The sequence below is a fragment of the Somniosus microcephalus genome, chromosome 3, assembly GCF_052327205.1.
Source record: "Somniosus microcephalus isolate GS21.2 chromosome 3, FLI_Smic_1.0, whole genome shotgun sequence".
Taxonomy (NCBI): Eukaryota; Metazoa; Chordata; class Chondrichthyes; order Squaliformes; family Somniosidae; genus Somniosus; species Somniosus microcephalus.
The window spans coordinates 271,507,841-271,526,417 of record NC_140989.1 but is presented as its reverse complement, the minus strand read 5'-3'; the positions used below and the strand labels follow the sequence as shown (position 1 = coordinate 271,526,417).

At 47.8% G+C, this 18,577-nt stretch overlaps 1 protein-coding gene across 1 annotated transcript in view; it reads left to right on the top strand.

Moving 5' to 3' along the window:
- Positions 1-18,577, top strand: part of glis1a (GLIS family zinc finger 1a) — a 199,576-nt gene that overhangs the window by 17,559 nt on the left and 163,440 nt on the right. The window lies entirely within an intron of this gene.

Sequence of the window (18,577 nt, the reverse complement as noted above, 5' to 3'; positions counted from 1 at the left end):
GCAGTGGAGAGACAATTTTACCCTGCATCAATGTATGTTACACCTGACTAGGCTGAGCTTGATAGTTTACACTGATACTCTGCATCTAACTTTGTCCTATATTTGAGCTGAGTGCTTGATGGGATAATGTAGAGGGGGGCTTTACTCTACATCTAACTTGTGCTTTACCTGAGCTGTGATACTGACACTAGGTGCCTGAAATGAAAAAGTTTTTAATTTCACAACACTGACATCTTGAGCAAACAAAATCACTCCAAAAAAGGAATGAATCATCTTTGGATCTTAACCAACAGCCATTTTAATATTAGATATTGATATAATTTTCAGAATGCACTTGCACAAAGGCTAATAGCAATTTGTACTGTAGAATAGTTAAATGCATATATTGTATTTTTATACTCTTAATGTGTGCATTTGCTGGAAATGACCCCGGGTCTCCCCCGCTCTTTTGTAAATACATTTTATTTGTTTTATGGTGGTCTGCCTGTATTTTTGTCAACCGCAGTAATGAGCCTGATATCTTGGTCACAGGACATCACTGAGTCAACACTAAAATAAGTTTGCTAATATTCAAAGTTCCTATAGTCAGGAGTCTTTGAACATTTTCTGGGAACAGGACCTCTGGAGCCAAGTGCAGTCAGAGAGCACTGACTGACTCCAAATGCGTTGCACAATGCCTTAGTGAGCTCACTGATTGCAACAACTGATTTCAAGCTCGAGCATATTCAGCTAATAGTTAACTGTGTTCATATTGTACATTACTGTCTTTTAAGTTATATCTTTGGACAATATATGTGTTTTATTTTTCTATGCCGGTAGTTTGTAGCAAGCACCTAGTCTGCCCCTTCACTGGCACCAATGGCCCTTGTAGCTGGTAACCAGCAGGCACCAGGGCTGTCAAGGTGTGACTGTCTTCCCCTCCCTGTCCCGCCCGCCCACCTCACTCCTGTCCTCCTCTCTCCCCTCCCCTCTCCTCCCCTCACTGCTGTCCTCTCCTCGCTCCTCCCCTCTTCCCTCTCTCCTCCCCTCTCCTCTCTCCTCCCCTCTCCTCTCCCTATCCTCTCGTCTCCTCCCCCTCTCCTCTCCTCTTCTCCCCCTCCCCTCTCCTCTCCCCTCCCCTCTCCTCCCTCTCCCTCCCCTCTCATCCCCCTCTCCTCCCTTCCCCTCCCCTCTTCCCTCACCTCCTCCTCCCCTCCTCTCTCCTCTCCTCTCCTCCTCTCCTCCCCTCTCCCCTCCCATCCCCCCATCTGTCAGCTCTCCTCCCCTCTCCTCCCCTCACCCCTCTCCTCCTCTCTCCCCTCCTGTCTCCTCTCCTCCCCTCTCCCCCCTCCTCACCCCTCTCCTCCCCTCTCTCCTCCCCTCTCCCCCTCTCCTCCCATCTTTCTCCTCTCCTCCCCTCTCCCCTCCTGTCTCCTCTCCTCCCCTCCTCACCTCCTCTCTCTCCACTCCTCTCCTTCCCTCTCCCCTCCCCTCTCCTCACCTCCTCTCTCCACTCCTCTCCTCCCTTCTGATCTCCTCTCCCCTCCGCTCTCCTCTCCCCTCACCTTCCTCTCCTCCCCTTTTCTCTCCTCCTCTCCCCTCCTGCCCTCTCCCCATCACTCTGCTCTCTTCTCCTGCTCTCCCCACCCCTCTCCTCTCCTCCACTCTCCCCTCCCCTCCTCTCCCCTCTCCTCTCTTCCCCTCTTCCCTCACCTCTCCGAACCAGGAGGCTCGAGGCCTGTCCGAAATTGGGCCTTATTAACATTAATTGAGCGAGCTGCTGCCGGCTTTTACATCTCTACTGGCAGCTCACCCACATGAAAAAAGTAACTATCGGGTCGATTTGCCTCGCCCATAAGTCTCAGTAAAGATGGGGGATGGTGGGGGAGCACAATCAGCATACTGTGGAGTCGGGGGTGGGGGGGGGAGCGCTACTGCTTGGCCTGGCTCCACAGCTACTATTTTAAACATATCTTTGTTAAAAACCTTGGGCGCAAAATTCAGATCCCTAGCACCCGTTTTTTGGGCGCTATGAGTGCCCTTAGAGGTCCAAAATGGCGTCCGTGGCACGCTTCTGGTGCAAGTCGCGCTGGCGCTATATTGGTGAGGGTGGTAGCGCATGTGCAGTGAGCGTCCACCAGAAGTATGCACAGTAGGCAGATCATGACGTCAGTGGGTAATGCTGATTTGATGCCAGAGCTGCCATTTTGGAGCTCAACGCTCCAGCTGACGCCGTCTCTTAAGCTCACACAGCTGAACATGCGTTCAGCAGCAGGAAGGACACCCCACCAGTGCTATTTAAAGGGACCATCAACTACTTTCAGGTTAGTTGCTGATTAATTTCTACTGGCTGTTGCTGCGATTGTACTAATGTTTGGTGCTTTCTAGAGTTTTTTAAAGTTGCTGATGCCCACAGGGAGTGGTGTGGCAGGTGCTGAAGTACTTTTTTCTAACTTCAAGCAACATTCTTGCTAAGCTGCGTGGCTGTGCTAAGCTAGCTGTCTGCCTGTCCTGCACAGCTCTGGACTGGCTTTTCAAATGTGAAATTTCGTGCATGCACGAAACTTTGAATGGGCCGCGCATCCCGTTAAAGGGACTGCGCACCCAAAGAAAAATTAGTGGGAACATTGACTTCAAAGCTTCTTGCTCCCAGGCATCGATGCAGTAGTTGGCATTGCTCTTTGAATACAGCATGACTGGGAGAATGAGCAGAGGCAACGCAGAGCAGGGCAAGTTGCTAGGAGAGGAGGAGGAGGGAGAGGAGTGCCCATAGCAGGAGGCCATATCTGCTCAGAGTGTTCGGAGAGCAATTCTCCTCCCTGAACCTCAGCGAGGAACAGTGTGTGAGACGACTGCGCTTCAGTAAGAACGTCCTCACTGAAATCTGCCACCTGCTGCAGCCACAACTGCAACCACAGAGCAGAGTGAGGACCACATTGCCAGTGGCTGTGAAGGTGACCCTGGCCATGAACGTTTATGCGTCGGGCTCCTTCCAGGCTGGGGCTGGAGATATTTGCAACATCTCGTAGTTTGCTGTCCACTGTTGCGTAAGGGAGGTCACTGAGGCTCTGTATTCAAAGGGAGCTGACTACATTTCATTCTTTCTTGCCAAAGAACAGCCGGCTGAGCGAGCATACGCCTTTGCTAGGATTGCAGCCTTCCCCATGGTGCAGGGTGCCATTAGCTGCACGCACATTGCTTTGCGGGCACCGCATGTCCACTCTGGGATGTTCCGCAAATGAAAGCAATTCCACTCCCTCAGGGTCCAGCTGGTGTGCAACAATAGACAGCGAATCATGCAGATCATTGCCCAGTATTCTGGCAGCAGTCATAGTGCCATCATTCTGTGGCAGTCCGCTGTGCCATCTGCATTTATGCCACCATGACAAACCAAAGGGTGGCTACTGGGCAACAAGGGCTATCCACTGATGACATGGCTCATGACTCTGGTGCACAACTCATGCACACATGGGCAGCATGCAAACAATGAAAGCCACACGAAATGTGATAGAGCAGACCATTGGCGTGCTGAAACAACGCTTCCGCTGCCTGGACCACTCTGGAGGAGCCCTGCAGTACTCGGCAGAGCAGGTGTCAAGATTCCTGGTGGTCTGTTGCATGCTGCACTACCTTGCCATCATGAGGGCACAGCCCTTGCCCCCAGCTATACAGCGAGCAGCTGAGGATCAGGAGGAGGAGGCAACCTAGACAGTCCCTTTCTGGCTGGGCTGTCTGTAAACAACTCATCCGACTGCAATACCTGTAAACGTAACTGTTGTGTATGTACCTTTAAGAGAATAACTGGTCTCAGACTGCAGTACCGGCAGTGACCACCCCTGTATAAAAGGCGCTAGAGAGCCTCGGTTGTTTAGTTTCGTTATGGACTTCCACCAGTAAACATCTGTTTGTTTTCACTCCTGCTAGTCCGTGTCTAAATCATTCACGGACTTAACACTGGCGACGAGTAAGAAACGTACTTACCTGCAACTCGGCAGCAGCTCCGACGACGTTGTTGAAGGTCGGAGCCAGAAGAAAGAAAAAAAAAGAGTCCATTGGAATTTGAGAAACGGGCGTCGGCCGTCAATCATCGGGTTCAAGGCTTTGCAGGAGCGACTTTCCAGAGCCAGGCTGGGTTCCTCGGTCCGTGGTTTCCCAGCTAATCGGGCTGGTGGCAGGTAGTGCTCTGATCCTTCCTGGGCTGCGGCGGGCTGAAGCTCGATCGGGTGGCCTTTCAACGGGGCCGGGCAGCGAGTCGGGAAGCAGAGAGAGAGAGCGGGTGGAGCACACAGGGCGCAGCCGGTGTTTCGAAGCTGGGCAGCGTTCGGACCTCAGAAGAGGGAGGGAAGTGTCCCAGAGGGTCTGCTCCACGATGGGAAAATAATAAAAGAAAAAGAATACGCACAAGAAACCGTGGAAAGCAGCGCTAACAACAGCGGGGAAGAAGGCAAAGCGCAGGAGGCGCCATTTTGTTAAATCGGAGAAGAAGGCAAAGCGCGGGAGGCGCCATTTTAGATTTGCAAGATGCCGAAGTCTGGCTGTATCACTGCTTTTGATAATACATTAGAGGACTGGACCACGTATGTGGAAAGAGTCGAGGTATATTTCGAGGCAAATGAAATAGCGGAGGGGAAAAAGGCATCAATATTGCTAAACTTAATGGGCGCTAGAACGTACGGCCTATTGCGGGATCTGATTACTCCAGCCAAAACGAAGGCGAAGAGTTTTAATGAAATTGTTGCTGTTCTACAGGAGCACTTAAACCCTGCACCGCTGTTGATAGCAGAAAGATTTAAATTCCACAGGAGAACTCAGCACAAAGATGAGAGCAATGCTGAGTATCTTACGGAACTATGCAAGCTATCAAAGCACTGCCAGTTCGGAGCAGGGCTGGCAGATACCCTACGGGACAAATTTGTCTGTGGACTCCTGAGTGAAGGAACACAGAAGAAGTTACTCGCAGAAAAAGAGCTGACGCTAGATAAGGCTTTCAGCGTGGCAGTATCATATGAAGCAGCAGCCAGGGGAGCTGCAGAAATTCAACAAAAACCACAGGAATACGGCACCCACGAAATGACACGGGGATTTGCAAAATGTTATCGCTGCGGCAGAAAAAACCATGACCAGAAGGACTGCTGGTCCAAAGACAAAATATGCAGACAATGCGGGAAGATTGGACACATTGCACGAGTTTGTAGGTCTGGGAAGAAGACCAGCGACAACAAAAAGGCTACTAAGGAACCGTACAAGAAAGTACAAAAGATGACGGACAGTAGTTCCAAAGACCAGATGAGCGATAGTGAATCCAGAAACAGGAGACTAAGCTGTCTCAAACTTCACAATGTAATCGCAAAAGAGGATCACCGAACCATTTGGGTCACTCTCACGATAGCAGGGTCCCAAGTTAAAATGGAATTGGATACAGGATCAGTGCTAACCGTCATGAATCGACGAGACTACGAGTGGCTATTTTCACACATACCCTTGAGAGAGACATCCATCGTCTTGACGACGTATACGGGGCAAAAAGTATACCCCAGAGGAAAAATAAGGGTGCCTGTCGAATACAATGGCAAGAAAATACGGAAATTGTATCTCTACATACTGCCAAATGGTGGACCACCGTTATTGGGACGGGAATGGATCAGGAAGATAAACTTAGATTGGCATTCCATTCATGCAATGACGGTGGACGGTAAAAAGGATGAAGACGTCACTCCTGGACGATTGTCAACAATCTTAGCTAACGCCAAAGAGGTATTTCAACAAGAACTGGGCACGCTTAAAGGCGTAACCGCCTCATTAAAAATAGAAGAGAATGCAGTTCCCAAGTTTTTCAAAGCGAGACCGGTACCATATGCAATTCGCCCAGCCGTCGAGGCAGAGCTAGAGAATCTGGAGAAGGCGGGCGTGTTGTCTAAGGTCGACTGGAGCGAGTGGGCGACACCCATCATTCCTGTCATGAAGAAAACGTTAAGCAATAAGTCCGGAGAGCCAAGGAAGATTCGCATCTGTGGGGATTTCAAGGTGACGGTGAACCCTGTCCTTCACACAGTATAATATCCTCTTCCAAGGATAGAAGACATCTTCGCCTCACTGTCTGGAGGGAAGCGTTTTACAAAAATTGACCTAGCACAAGCATATTTGCAGATGGAGGTTGAAGAGTCCTCTAGGAAGTATCTCACGATAAACACTCACAAAGGTCTTTACCAGTATCATCGATTGGTATTCGGAGTAGCATCGGCTCCGGCGATATGGCAAAGAGCGATGGAACAAGTCCTGCAAGGGATTCCGGGGACTCAGTGTTACTTGGACGACATCCTAGTGACAGATGAAGATGACAGTGAACACCTTGCCAACCTAGAACAGGTGCTCACTAGACTACGGGAACATGGGCTGCGAGCCAACCGCCCCAAGTGCGAATTTTTTAAGAAACAGATATCGTATTGTGGCCACGTGATTGATGAAGAGGGGTTACATAAGTCCCCTGACAAAATTGAAGCAGTTGTTAAGGCCCCAGTGCCTGAAAATGTGTTGCAACTGAGGTAATTCCTCGGGTTGGTGAATTACTATCATTAGTTTTTGCCGAATTTGTCGACAATTCTGCACCCACTGAACGCCCTGCTACGAACGGGGGTAGCATGGAAATGGAGCGATGATTGTAAGCGTGCTTTTCAGAAGAGTAAGGACTTAATCACTTCGAAGGAAGTATTGGCTCACTACAACCCAGCACTGCCAATCAGGCTGGCGTGTGATGCATCTCCCTACGGCATTGGGGCGGTACTGTCACATAAATTCCTTGATGGTTTGGAGAGGCCGATAGCTTTTGCGTCACGCTCGTTAACTTCTGCCGAGTGTAACTACGCCCAGATTGACAGAGAGGCCCTCAGCCTAGTGTGGGGGGTGAAGAAGTTCAATCACTATCTGCACGGTCAAAAATTTACTCTACTAACCGATCATCAACCTCTTGTCTCCATTTTCAACCCTCAGAAGGGCGTACCGATAATGACAGCACAACGGCTGCAGAGATGGTCCCTTTTCCTCGGGGCACACCAATATGACATCGAGTACAAAGGAACTAAACAGCATGGAAATGCTGATGGATTGTCACGTCTACCGTTGCCGACGGTGGAAGAAGAAGACCTTGCAGTGGATCCAATGGAGTTATTCCACTCGACCATAGTCGAATGTCTCCCTGTGACAAATGCAAACATAGAAAGGGAAACACGGAATGACCCGACACTATCACGGGTCTATGATTTAATGGTGAAGGGATGGCCAGCACATGGCGAACCACTGCTGCCAGCATTCTCGCCGAGAAGAGAACAGCTGTCAGTGTGCAGAGGAACCTTGATGTGTGGATCCAGAGTAGTAATTCCACCTAAGTTGACGGATAGAGTGCTCAATGAGCTTCATGAGTCATCTGGGTGGGGTAAAAATGAAGAGCTTAGCCAGAGCGTTTGTGTGGTGGCCGGGAATCGATAGAGAAATCGAAGAGATGACCAAGAGCTGTGCAGGATGCCAGAAGGTCCAAAACACCCCACCACAAGCTCCTCTGCATCCATGGGAGTGGCCCTCATCTCCATGGCAAAGGGTGCACATTGATTTTGCTGGTCCCTTCATGGACTCGATGTTTTTAATTGCGGTGGATGCACATTCAAAGTGGCCAGAGGTAATAAAAATGTCCTCAACCACCACGGAAAAAACTATCACAGTTTTACGAACCATATTTGCCAGGAATGGGCTGCCTGAACAGATTTGCTCTGACAATGGACCACAGTTTGTGTCTGAAGAGTTCCGGAGGTTCTTAAAGAACAATGGTGTTAAGCATTACACATCTGCCCCATATCATCCAGCCACTAATGGATTGGCCGAGAGGTTTGTCCAAACATTCAAGAAGGCTATCAAGGCAATGTGTAATGAAGATATACCCCTACAACACAAGGTGGACAACTTCTTGTTTGCCTACCGGAATGCGACACATGCGGTTACCAACCAAACTCCAGCCATGATGTTCTTCAATCGAAGACTACGATGCCGCTTGGATTTGGTTAAGCCAAACGTCTGAAGAGATGTGGAGAACAGGCAGTTTCAGAATATGAATGAAAGGCCGACCAGGAGTTTTAAGATAGGTCAACCAGTTTTGGCCCGGGACTACCGCACTGAGAAATGGCAGCCAGGAACGATTTGTACACGACAAGGACCTCTCATGTATACCGTGGACGTTGGGGAGAGCATTGTAAGATGCCGTGCTGACCAGATTCTAGAGTCACTGGAAAACGTCAACTCCACACCACGATCTGATACACCTGGTAATGAAATCGATGTTCCAATTGCAGCTACCGCAGAACCGGTAATATTGGAAGCAGATGAACCAAACAACGACATTGATTCTGACTCAACATTGCCAGAAGAACCTGTTACCCAAAGAGGCGTTATCCAGACAGAATCAGGAAGCCTCCTCAAAGACTGAACTTATAATTGCTTAAACTTAACCACTGTATCTAGTAACAGTAATTGTGATTGTAATTCGTTATCATTTAGTTGTTAAATGAATGTTATGTACTGTTTATCTAAAAGGGGAGGAATTGTTGTGTATGTACCTTTAAGAGAATAACTGGTCTCAGACTGCAGTACCGGCAGTGACCACCCCTGTATAAAAGGCGCTAGAGAGCCTCGGTTGTTTAGTTTCGTTATGGACTTCCACCAGTAAACATCTGTTTGTTTTCACTCCTGCTAGTCCGTGTCTAAATCATTCACGGACTTAACAGTAACCCCAATTCCCCATTCACCAACAGTCCCACACATTACCTTCCCTCTGCCACTGACCATCACAGTGTCCGTTTGGCCACAATGCAAAAATAATAGTCAACACAAAACAAACATTCCAAACCAAATTTATAAATGAAATCATGCCATATTGTTACAAACGTAAACTGATCAGCCTTGCGCATTTCCTTAGTGCCTGTCTTCAGTGTACCTTTGTCTGTTCTAGTGCTCCTTCACAGTGCTATCCCAGTGACTGGTGGACAGTCAGTGGAGGAAACTGCAGATGGCCTTGGAGGATGACCTTGAGCCGCTCTGGGCCTAGAAGGCCTGGCTTCGGACTGCACCACCTCAGCATGGGCGGCAGCAGTCTGGGAGGGCTGGCTGGCTGACGGGCAACATCAAGGTAACTGGCAAGTGGCAATGGTGGGCGGACGAATGCGGTCATCCTGAGAGAGGACTGCAGGTTCGAGCTCCATGGAGGCACTGCCACCCCCCTGGGGCGGCACCTCAACAATCCTAATAAACTTTTGGAGGACAGATTGCTGGACTTTTGTGGCACCCTACAAGCCCCTTTGAACACTGGTATCTGCAGCATGATGAGAGCAGTCTGAGCTTGCACTGCAGCACTCAGACATTTGGTGGCTTCTGCTTGTGCAGCAATGGAAGCTGAGACATCAGCCATCAGACGCTGCATCATGGTTAGGTCATCAAGTGTGCTAATGGAGTTGGTCACCACTTCCATGCTGGAAATCATGGGCTCCAAGCTCTGCGCAAACCCCTGTGCAAGGTTGGTGCCGGATTCCTCCATGCTCCTTGACATTGCACGCAGGCTTTCTGGCAGGCCTGCCAATGCACCAAGCATTTCATTGCGCATTCCCATCAGTCTTCTTCTGTAGCCCATCCCATCGAAGTCCACATCTGAGTCCTCTGCACCAGAACTCGTGTGCGAACTCGCCCTCTGGCGAACTGGCAGCTGCGCAACCCTTGCCCCCTGCCTTAGCTGCAGGCCACCTGTGCCCGGTGTCTCACCTGATGCAGGTCCCACCTCTGTTATCCTCTAAATTATGTGCAGTGTCAGTATCAGAGCTGGTGGCTGCGAGTGTGAAATCGAGTGATGGTGTGTCTTCATCATCAGTGTCTTGTTGCTCTTCCACCTATTGCTCTTCCACCACTGCCTGGCCAGATGGCAGTTCTTGGGTATCTGAAAGGAGAAAGGTACAAGGATAAGGTTGGGGTGAGGGGAGGGGGTTGTGGAGGTGGTGGGGGAAAGCAAGAGCTGCATGCTTACACCATCTGCAGCTTTAAAATCAGACATGATTATGGGATGAGATCGCAGTGGGATGTGAGAAATAGGATTAGGTATGACAATACCATCATCTTCTGTGGTTTCAGCCCCGCAACTGGCACAGCTTCAGCAATGGCTGCTCCAATGATGGTGAGCACAATCTCCTCCATGGGAGTAAGGACATGTAGGCGCGCCTGTCCCCTGACGGTTAGCTCCTGCTGCCTCCGGTTGTGCAGCATCTTGTCCTGCAAGAGAGAGGGAAGTGTGTCATTGAGTGTAGTGCAATCTGTTTGGCTGTCATGGTTGAATAGCTGACAGTGTGTGCAGGCTGTGAGATGTGGGTGTGAAGCTTGCAGCAGTTCTAAGTGTGTGAAGGTGAGGTGCAGCTATGAATGTTAGGTATGAGTCCTGATTGATAGAGATTGTTGGTAGGTGAGGGCAGGGGTGTGCTGCATTGAGCAGCGTCTGAGGCTGGTGGTGCAGTTGGTGGGATATGGCATTTGAAGATAGATTCACTGACCTTGACCACTCATGTGAGGTCATTGAACTAGTTGCGGCACTGCATCCAGACCCTCGGGATTTGACTCCTGGCATTGACCTCCACAGCTGTCTGGTCCCACTGCCTTCTGAGCATTTATCTGGAGCGCCTCCTCTCCCCCTGTGCATACAGCACTTCTTTTCACCTCCTCCACCAAGGCCTTTAGTGCAGCTTACAAGCACGCTCTCTCCCATGTTGTGCCATTATTTAGTCTTTTTCCATGTTAGAGTGACTTGTACAAGGACTTCCACCACCTGCTCCAGCCACAATGCACCTCCCCTTTAAGAGGTGCAGACTAGATTTAACTCATGCTAGCCTCTCTCGATTTTGAGCCCCCTGCTGAGGTGTACAGCCACTCAGCAGTGCGGTTAGCGCTTCCTGCAAACTACAATCATGTTAATGAGCAGTCAGCACGAAGTTGCGTGCTGCCTGCATCACATTGAATGGGCACGGGACAATCGCGCATCGCGAGTCCTGTGCCCTCTTTCGGAGGTTGTCCAATTTAGCCCCCCTTACCTTTTGTTGCCAGCCACTGCTTAAACTAAGCAGTCGCTAATGAATCTGGAGCAGAACAGGCCCAGCTCCTGCTCCGATCTGCGATGTCCAGAGGCGGCCTAAAACAGAGATGCAGGAACGCCTGAAAAATGGCCCAGTCAGGTCGGATGTCTGTCAATTGTTCTTTGCGTGCATAAAACGGGCGCAGCGAGGTCCAGCTTCTATCCCCATATCCTGTATTTACGGCTATCGACTGACAAGACTAAGTCTATGTGGCATGTACATGCACATCACTTCATAACTGCGGCAGTCAGCTGAATATGACACTGAGAGTTCGCATTGGACCTGAATCAATGTGCACAAAAACATGTGACTAGGGTTTGTTAATAATTCAATACTGTCGCAGGAATTTACAGATTAGCAGAATTCAGCACAGCTGTAAAAGTGAAAATTAACAATTTGTATACGTGAATTTGGAGAATGCCAACAGTTAACCCCAGAAACTTGACTGCACAGGGGTTTAGAGAAGTCCGCCAGTGTGCTTTCATCCCAGATGAGCTCATATGTAGAAGCACCAAAAGTGTTTTCTTTTCCTTTGGAAAATATACACAAATGACAAGGTTTAGTCTTGTCCAGCTTTAAAATACAAGATGTGAGCAGCAGCCAGGAACCTTACAGGGATTATATATCACAATCCTCGGGGCCTGGTGTTCAAACCCCAGCCTTGACTGAGTTGCATTTTTACTTCCATTGGGAAAGCATTGGCCCAGAACTTGGTGTCGGGGGCTTGCCGCGCGTGCAAGCCCCCGATGTGCACTTACCCAGCGCGCCGACATCTGAAACCTGGCCCGCAGTGGATTTCCTGTCAGTGGCCCGGTTCTGATGTCGGCGCGCTGTGCTAATCTGACCCAGCGGCGTAGTTAGTGCGATGTGCCGGCTGGGATCAGGTGAGCACTGTGCAGCCAATCAGGGGAGGGGAAACTTCATTCATAAGTTTGAGAGTAAGAACTGTCAAACTCAAGAAAAGTACTGCACCCCAAAACACTACTTAAACTTTAAATAAAATTTTAAAAAACATCCCAATCATTAAATTAAGTATAAATAAGTTTAAAAAAATAATTTAAACAATAATTTTTTTTTGAAAAAAATAAATTTTTAATAAAAAGGGTCTAAAACTAAACTTACCTTATTGTAGATTCTTTAAAATAATAAACCTGTGGGAAAAAAAATTCTAAATTGCACTAAAACACCACTTACCTGTAAAAATAAATACTTACGTGTGCTTTTTACAAGCGTAAAGACCGGAGGCCTTTACACATGTGCAAATCCCCCAAAACAGAGGAAATCCAAGACGCACGCGCTGCCCCCTACAGCGCACACGCTAGCCTCTTCACCTCTTGGGTTAGAGGAGAGGAAATGCCGGTTTTCAGCGCATGCGCTGTGCATGCTGAAAACCGGCATTTCCTCCGGCCAGACGCGTGAGTACCCCTTCCGTACTCACGCGTTTGGGGAGGAATTACTGCCCCATTATTTATTCCTGGTCTGCCACTAAGTACAGCTTTAAACAAAAGATACTGACACAGTCCGTGTCCATATGCAGCAAGACCTGGACAACATTCAGACTTGGGCTGACAAGTGGCAAGTAACATTCGCACCACACAAGTGCCAGGCAATGACCATCTCCAACAAGCGAGACTCTAACCATCTCCCCTTGACATTCAATGGCATTACCATCACTGAATCCCCCACTATCAACATCCTGGAGGTTACCATTGATCAGAAACTGAACTGAATCAGCCATATAAATACTGTGGCTACAAGAGCAGGCCAGAGGCTGGGAATTCTGCGGCGAGTGTCTCACCTCCTGACTCCCCAAAGCCTTTCCACCATCTACAAGTCAGGAGTGTGATGGAATACCCTCCACTTGCCTGGATGAGTGCAGCTCCAACAACACTCAAGAAGCTCGACACCATTCAGGATAAAGCAGCCCGCTTGATTGGCACTCCATCCACCACCTTCAACATTCACTCCCTCCACCACCGGCGCACTGTGGCTGCAGTGTGTACCATCTACAAGATGCACTGCAGCAACTCGCCAAAGCTCCTTCAACAGCACCTTCCAAACCTGCGACCTCTACCACTTAGAAGGACAAGGGCAGCAGACGCATGGGAACATCACCACCTACAAGTTCCCCTCCAAGCCACACACCATCCTGACTTGGACCTGTATTGCCATTCCTTCACTGTCGCTGGGCCAAAATCCTGGAACTCCCTTCCTAACAGCATTGTGGGTGTACCTACACCATATGGACTGCAGCGGTTCAAGAAGGAGGCTCACCACCATCTTCTCAAGGGCAATTAGGGATGGGCACTAAATTCAGGCCTAGCCAGCGACGCCCACATCCCATCAATGAATTTTAAAAAAGCTAGATTGTTCCATCTCAAGGGGGATGGAAAATCATTAGAACAAATTCCCCCTCATACAGTGCCTATCAGTTACTTGTGGATAGGGATTGGCTATTGCCATGGAGACAATCAAAGCTTAGACCACCTCCCACCCTTTATCTGAAGGAGAAAACGCACACATCTCTACGTATCTACACATATTAAAAGTCTTGTGTATGGCTGTACTTCCTGTTGTTACAATTTTTGAGTAATATTTTTGTCAAAATTTTAATAGAAATAATGTATAGAAACATTTATAATGGAAACTCCATGTAAACATTTCACCGTCACACATTGTTGATGCACCAGTTGAATCACTCAAAATACTTTAAAAAAAAATTCTGACTGCCATTTTTTCAAGGTAATTGAAATTGCTAATGCACACAAAATAATATAAACAAAATTAAAAATTCCACTGTTTACATATTTCACAAAAGCAGGATTAATACATTTATCCATTGAATTGTACTTTGTGTCTTTTAATGTTTTCATTAAAAATTTATTTGAATTTATTTAGCCTCTGGCTAAAACCTGGCCTTGGATTTGATATTTTTATCCCAGAGCAATGAGTCTGGGAGCTGAAGGAAAATTGGGCTGGCTCCATTATGGGAATTTAATCTTCTCCGCCTGATTTTCCTCTCCACGCAAGCTATACTTTACACTCAGGTGGTACAGATGAAAATATACCCTAGTGTATCCTCTGACTTGCCGAGTGCAATGCCACAAGAAATCTGCTGGTATATAAATAGAAATAATATTAAACTTAAAAAAAAACTAGCATGGTCCAATCTTTAACAGTGGTGTTTTGTACAGATGTTGGGGGCGCTCTTTGACTAAAGAGGGGAATGGACAGCCAGGATGCCCTATCACAAGTTCCTGGGATGTCGGCATCACTGGCAAGGCCAGCATTTATTGCCCATCCCTAACTGTCCTTGAGAAGGTGGTGGTGAGTCGCCTTCTTCAACCACTGCAGTCCGTGTGGTGAAGGTACTCCCATGGTGCTGTTAGCGAGGGAGTTCCAGGATTTTGACCCAATGACGATGAAGGAATGGCGTAACTTGGAGGTGGTGGTGTTCCCAGGCACCTGCTGCCCTTGTCCTTCTAGGTGGTAGAGTTTGCAGGTTTGGGAGCTGCTGTCGAAGAAGCCTTGGCGAGTTGCTGCAGTGCATCTTGTAGGTGGTACACACTGCAGCCACGGTGCGCTGGTGATGGAGGGAGTGAATGTTTAAGGTGGTGGATGGGGTGCCAATCAAGTTGATTGCTTTGTCCTGGATCGTGTTGAGCTTCTTGAGTGTTGTTGAAGCTACACTCATTCAAGTAAGTGGAGAGTATTTCATCACACTCTTGACTTGAGCCTTTTAGATGGTGGAAAGGCTTTGGGGAGTCAGGAGGTGAGACACTCGCCACAGAATACACAGCCTCTGACCTGCTCTTGTAGCCACAGTATTTATGTGGCTGGTCCAGTTAAGTTTCTGGTCAATGGTGACCCCCCCCCCCAGGATATTGTTGGTGGAGGATTCGGTGATGGTAATGCTGTTGAATGTCAAGGGGCGGAGATTAGACTCTCTCTTGTTGGAGATAGTCATTGCAGCTATTTCTGGAGTGCAAGTCTTCAGCACGACAGCCAGGATGTTGTCGGGGCCCATAGCCTTTGCTGTATCCAGTGCGCTCAGCCATTTCTTGATAACACATGGAGTGAATCGAATTGGCTGAAGCCTGGCTCCTGTGATGTGTGGTGCGAATGTTACTTGCCACTTATCAGCCCAAGCCTGAATGTTGTCCAGGTCTTGCTGCATGCGGGCATGGACGGTTTCATTATCTGGGGAGTTGCGAATGGAACTGTGCAATCATCAACGAACATTCCCACTTCTGACCTTATGATGGAGGGAAGGTCATTTATGAAGCAGCTAAAGATGGTTGGGCCTAGGACACTGCCCTGAGGAACTCCTGCAGTGATGTCCTGGGGCTGAGATGATTGACCTTCAACAACCACAACCATCTTCCTTTTTGCTAGGTATGACTCCAGCCAGTGGAGAGTTTTCCCCAATTCCCATTGACTTCAATTTTACTAGGGCTCCTTGATGCCACACTTGGTCAAATGCTGCCTTGATGTCAAGGGCAGTCACTCTCACTTCACCTCTGGAATTCAGCTCCTTTGTCCATGTTTGGACCAAGGCTGTAATGAGATCTGGAGCCGAGTGGTCCTGGCGGAACCCAAACTGAGCATCAGTGAGCAGGTTATTGGTGAGCAAGTGCTGCTTGATAGCACTGACGACGACACCTTCCATCACTTTGCTGATAACTGAAAGTAGACTGATGGGGGGTAATTGGCTGGATTGGATTTGCCCTGCTTTTTGTGGACAGGACATACCTGGGCAGTTTTCGACATTGTCGGTAGATGCCAGTGTTGTAGCTGTACTGGAACAGCTTGGCTAGAGGCATGGTTAGTTCTGGAGTGCAAGTCTTCAGCACGACAGCCGGGATGTTGTCAGGGCCCATAGCCTTTGCTGTATCCAGTGCGCTCAGTCATTTCTTGATATCACATGGAGTGAATTGAATTGGCTGAAGCCTGGCTTCTGTGATGGTGGGGACATCAGGAGGAGGTCGAAATGGATCATCCACTCGGCACTTCTGGCTGAAGATGGTTGCAAGCACTTCAGCCTTGTCTTTTGCACTAGTGTGCTGGGGATATTCATGGAGCCACCTCCTCCCATTAGTTATTTAATTGTCCACCACCATTTGCAATTGTACTGATTGTGTAGACATTGGGCAAGGACAGAATTGGGCTTGGCTGTAAGGTCACCACATGATTGAGACTCACGCAAAGATTGGGACTGCATCCCAACATGTGCTCTCAGGAGAGGAGGGGGAAAACTGGGACAAACAAAAAAGAGCAATATAAACAACAGGAACCTGGCAATGACAGTGGAGCAGTCAGAAAATCACTGGCTGTAATTAACTTGTTTGTAGATCTCTCCTGGCCTATAAAAGAGATGAGATTCCCGCAGAATATGTGCTATTGTTTAATGATATGAAATTGTTTCATTCAGTGTTGAGTCCATTGTTGGGCTGTCAGTTGCAGTTGATGCTGCTAGGGTTCATGTTGTAACAATATTCACACTAAAGCATTATCATTGGTCAAAAGGCAAAATTATTACTGATGTCAGAAAGAATTTCTTCATACAAGGAGTAATAATTACTTGGAAGAGAATTCCCACTGGGTAGTAGAGGTGACAACCTTAGAGTCATTCATGAGCCTATGGATCCTTAATCTTTCTTTTCCTTTTTATATGTCTCCCTCTTTTTACCTCTCTTTTTGTCTCCATCTCTATGGGATAGATTTGCGGATTGGCTGCCCATTTTTGAAACTGCCTGATTATCATTTCCAATCCATTCTGCTCCTTTGTAATTTATGCATTGCTTCACAGTTCAGCCACAGAATGGAAGTATCTCTTGGTTGGTGCACTGGACTTTAACATAAATAGAACAGAGGATTCATCAGTCCAGGCAATTGGCCATTAACTTTGGGACAAAGGCTTCAGGCAGACCCACTACTAAGCAAAGGTTCCCAAATTGGATAGTGAGTTTCCGCCCTTATACTGTTACCTTGCAGGTTGGAATCTGCCAGGTTGTAGATTCTATCCTACATCTCCTGAGGGAAAGTTCTGCATAGATACTCCCTAATCCCCAAAGGTTGTAAGTAAAACCCCATAATATTGATCAATCCACACATCTTCACTATTCAACCCCGGTCTGCTTTTCCCTCCCCTTCCCCATTCATACTGCACAGGGTCTCTGGCTATATAGTGTGTTTTAAAAATCAGAGTGTGAACTGCTTACTGAAAGCCCTGAATAAATTATATTGATGTGAAGTAGTTTGACAATGACATGGTTTCCAAATCTTTGCTCCTTGTGAATTGGGTATTTGTTTTTGGTTTAGAATTTCCAGTCTGCCCCCTATGAAGCTGCAGATGGTGTCTGTTCCTCTTGGTGAAGGGTGGGTGGTGCTGTGGTTTCGGCATGAGGTGAAAAGGCAACTTGTAAACTTCAAATCAGCATTTTTTAAGGATAGCTAACTGTCGCCCGTAAGGTTTTGGACACTTTGCAATCTGTATTGTACACAGACCTGATTCTGTGTCATTCATTCTGAGTTTTTGCGTCTGTTTCCCTCTGTCTGCTTTATGTCTCTCTTTATGTGGTCTCTCTGCACTTTGCCTCTGTGCCTTCTCTGTTTCTGTCTCTGACTTTATTGCTCTCTGCTCATTATCTCTGTTTCCCTCTATCATTCTTTCTCTCTCTCTGTTCTCCACCCCTTCTATGCTCTCCGCTACCCCTGCTTCTGCCTGTCTTTGCCTCTCTCTGCTCTTTCTCTGTTTCTGTCTCTCCTCTCTAATTCTCTGCATCTCACATTCTCTGCTATTTTTACTTTTTCTCTCATTCTCTCTCTCTATTCTATCATATTCTGTTTCTATCTACTTCTTTAAAATGGGTGATTTCACCAGCATTAAAGTTACTGGTAAATTGAACTCGCTGCTGGCTCATTAGAAATAGTATGTGGTGTGATACTATGCCATACAGAACCAAAAGGTATCAGGTTAATTTCCTCATCAGTGCTGACTTAGTAGTTCTTAGGATATGTGCCGGTTGGATAGAACAACTGGCTTCTGCATCCCAGAGTTCTTGCTCTTGACCACCATCAAGGTACCCAATACTGAAAGACTACAGGTTGACCCTTCAGTGCAGTACTGAGGGAGTGCATGCATTGTCAGGGGTGCCATCTTTCAGATGAGCTGTTAAACTGAGGCCCAGTGTGCCCGCTCAAATGGATGCAAAAGATCCTATGGCACTATTCAAAGAAGAGGAATGTGGAAGGAAGGCATAAGGTACAAACTACATTTAAGTTGGCTCATACACAACGTTGACCAATTTTTTTTGAGTTGATTTGGGCTGAAGTGTTGTTTTAAAGAAATGCACCTGGAATTTCTATTGGGGAGGGGGGCAGTTCTCGTCACCTCCTGCTGTAACTTCGACAGAAAGTTTCCCTGGGGAAATGGCATAAACAGTTGTTTC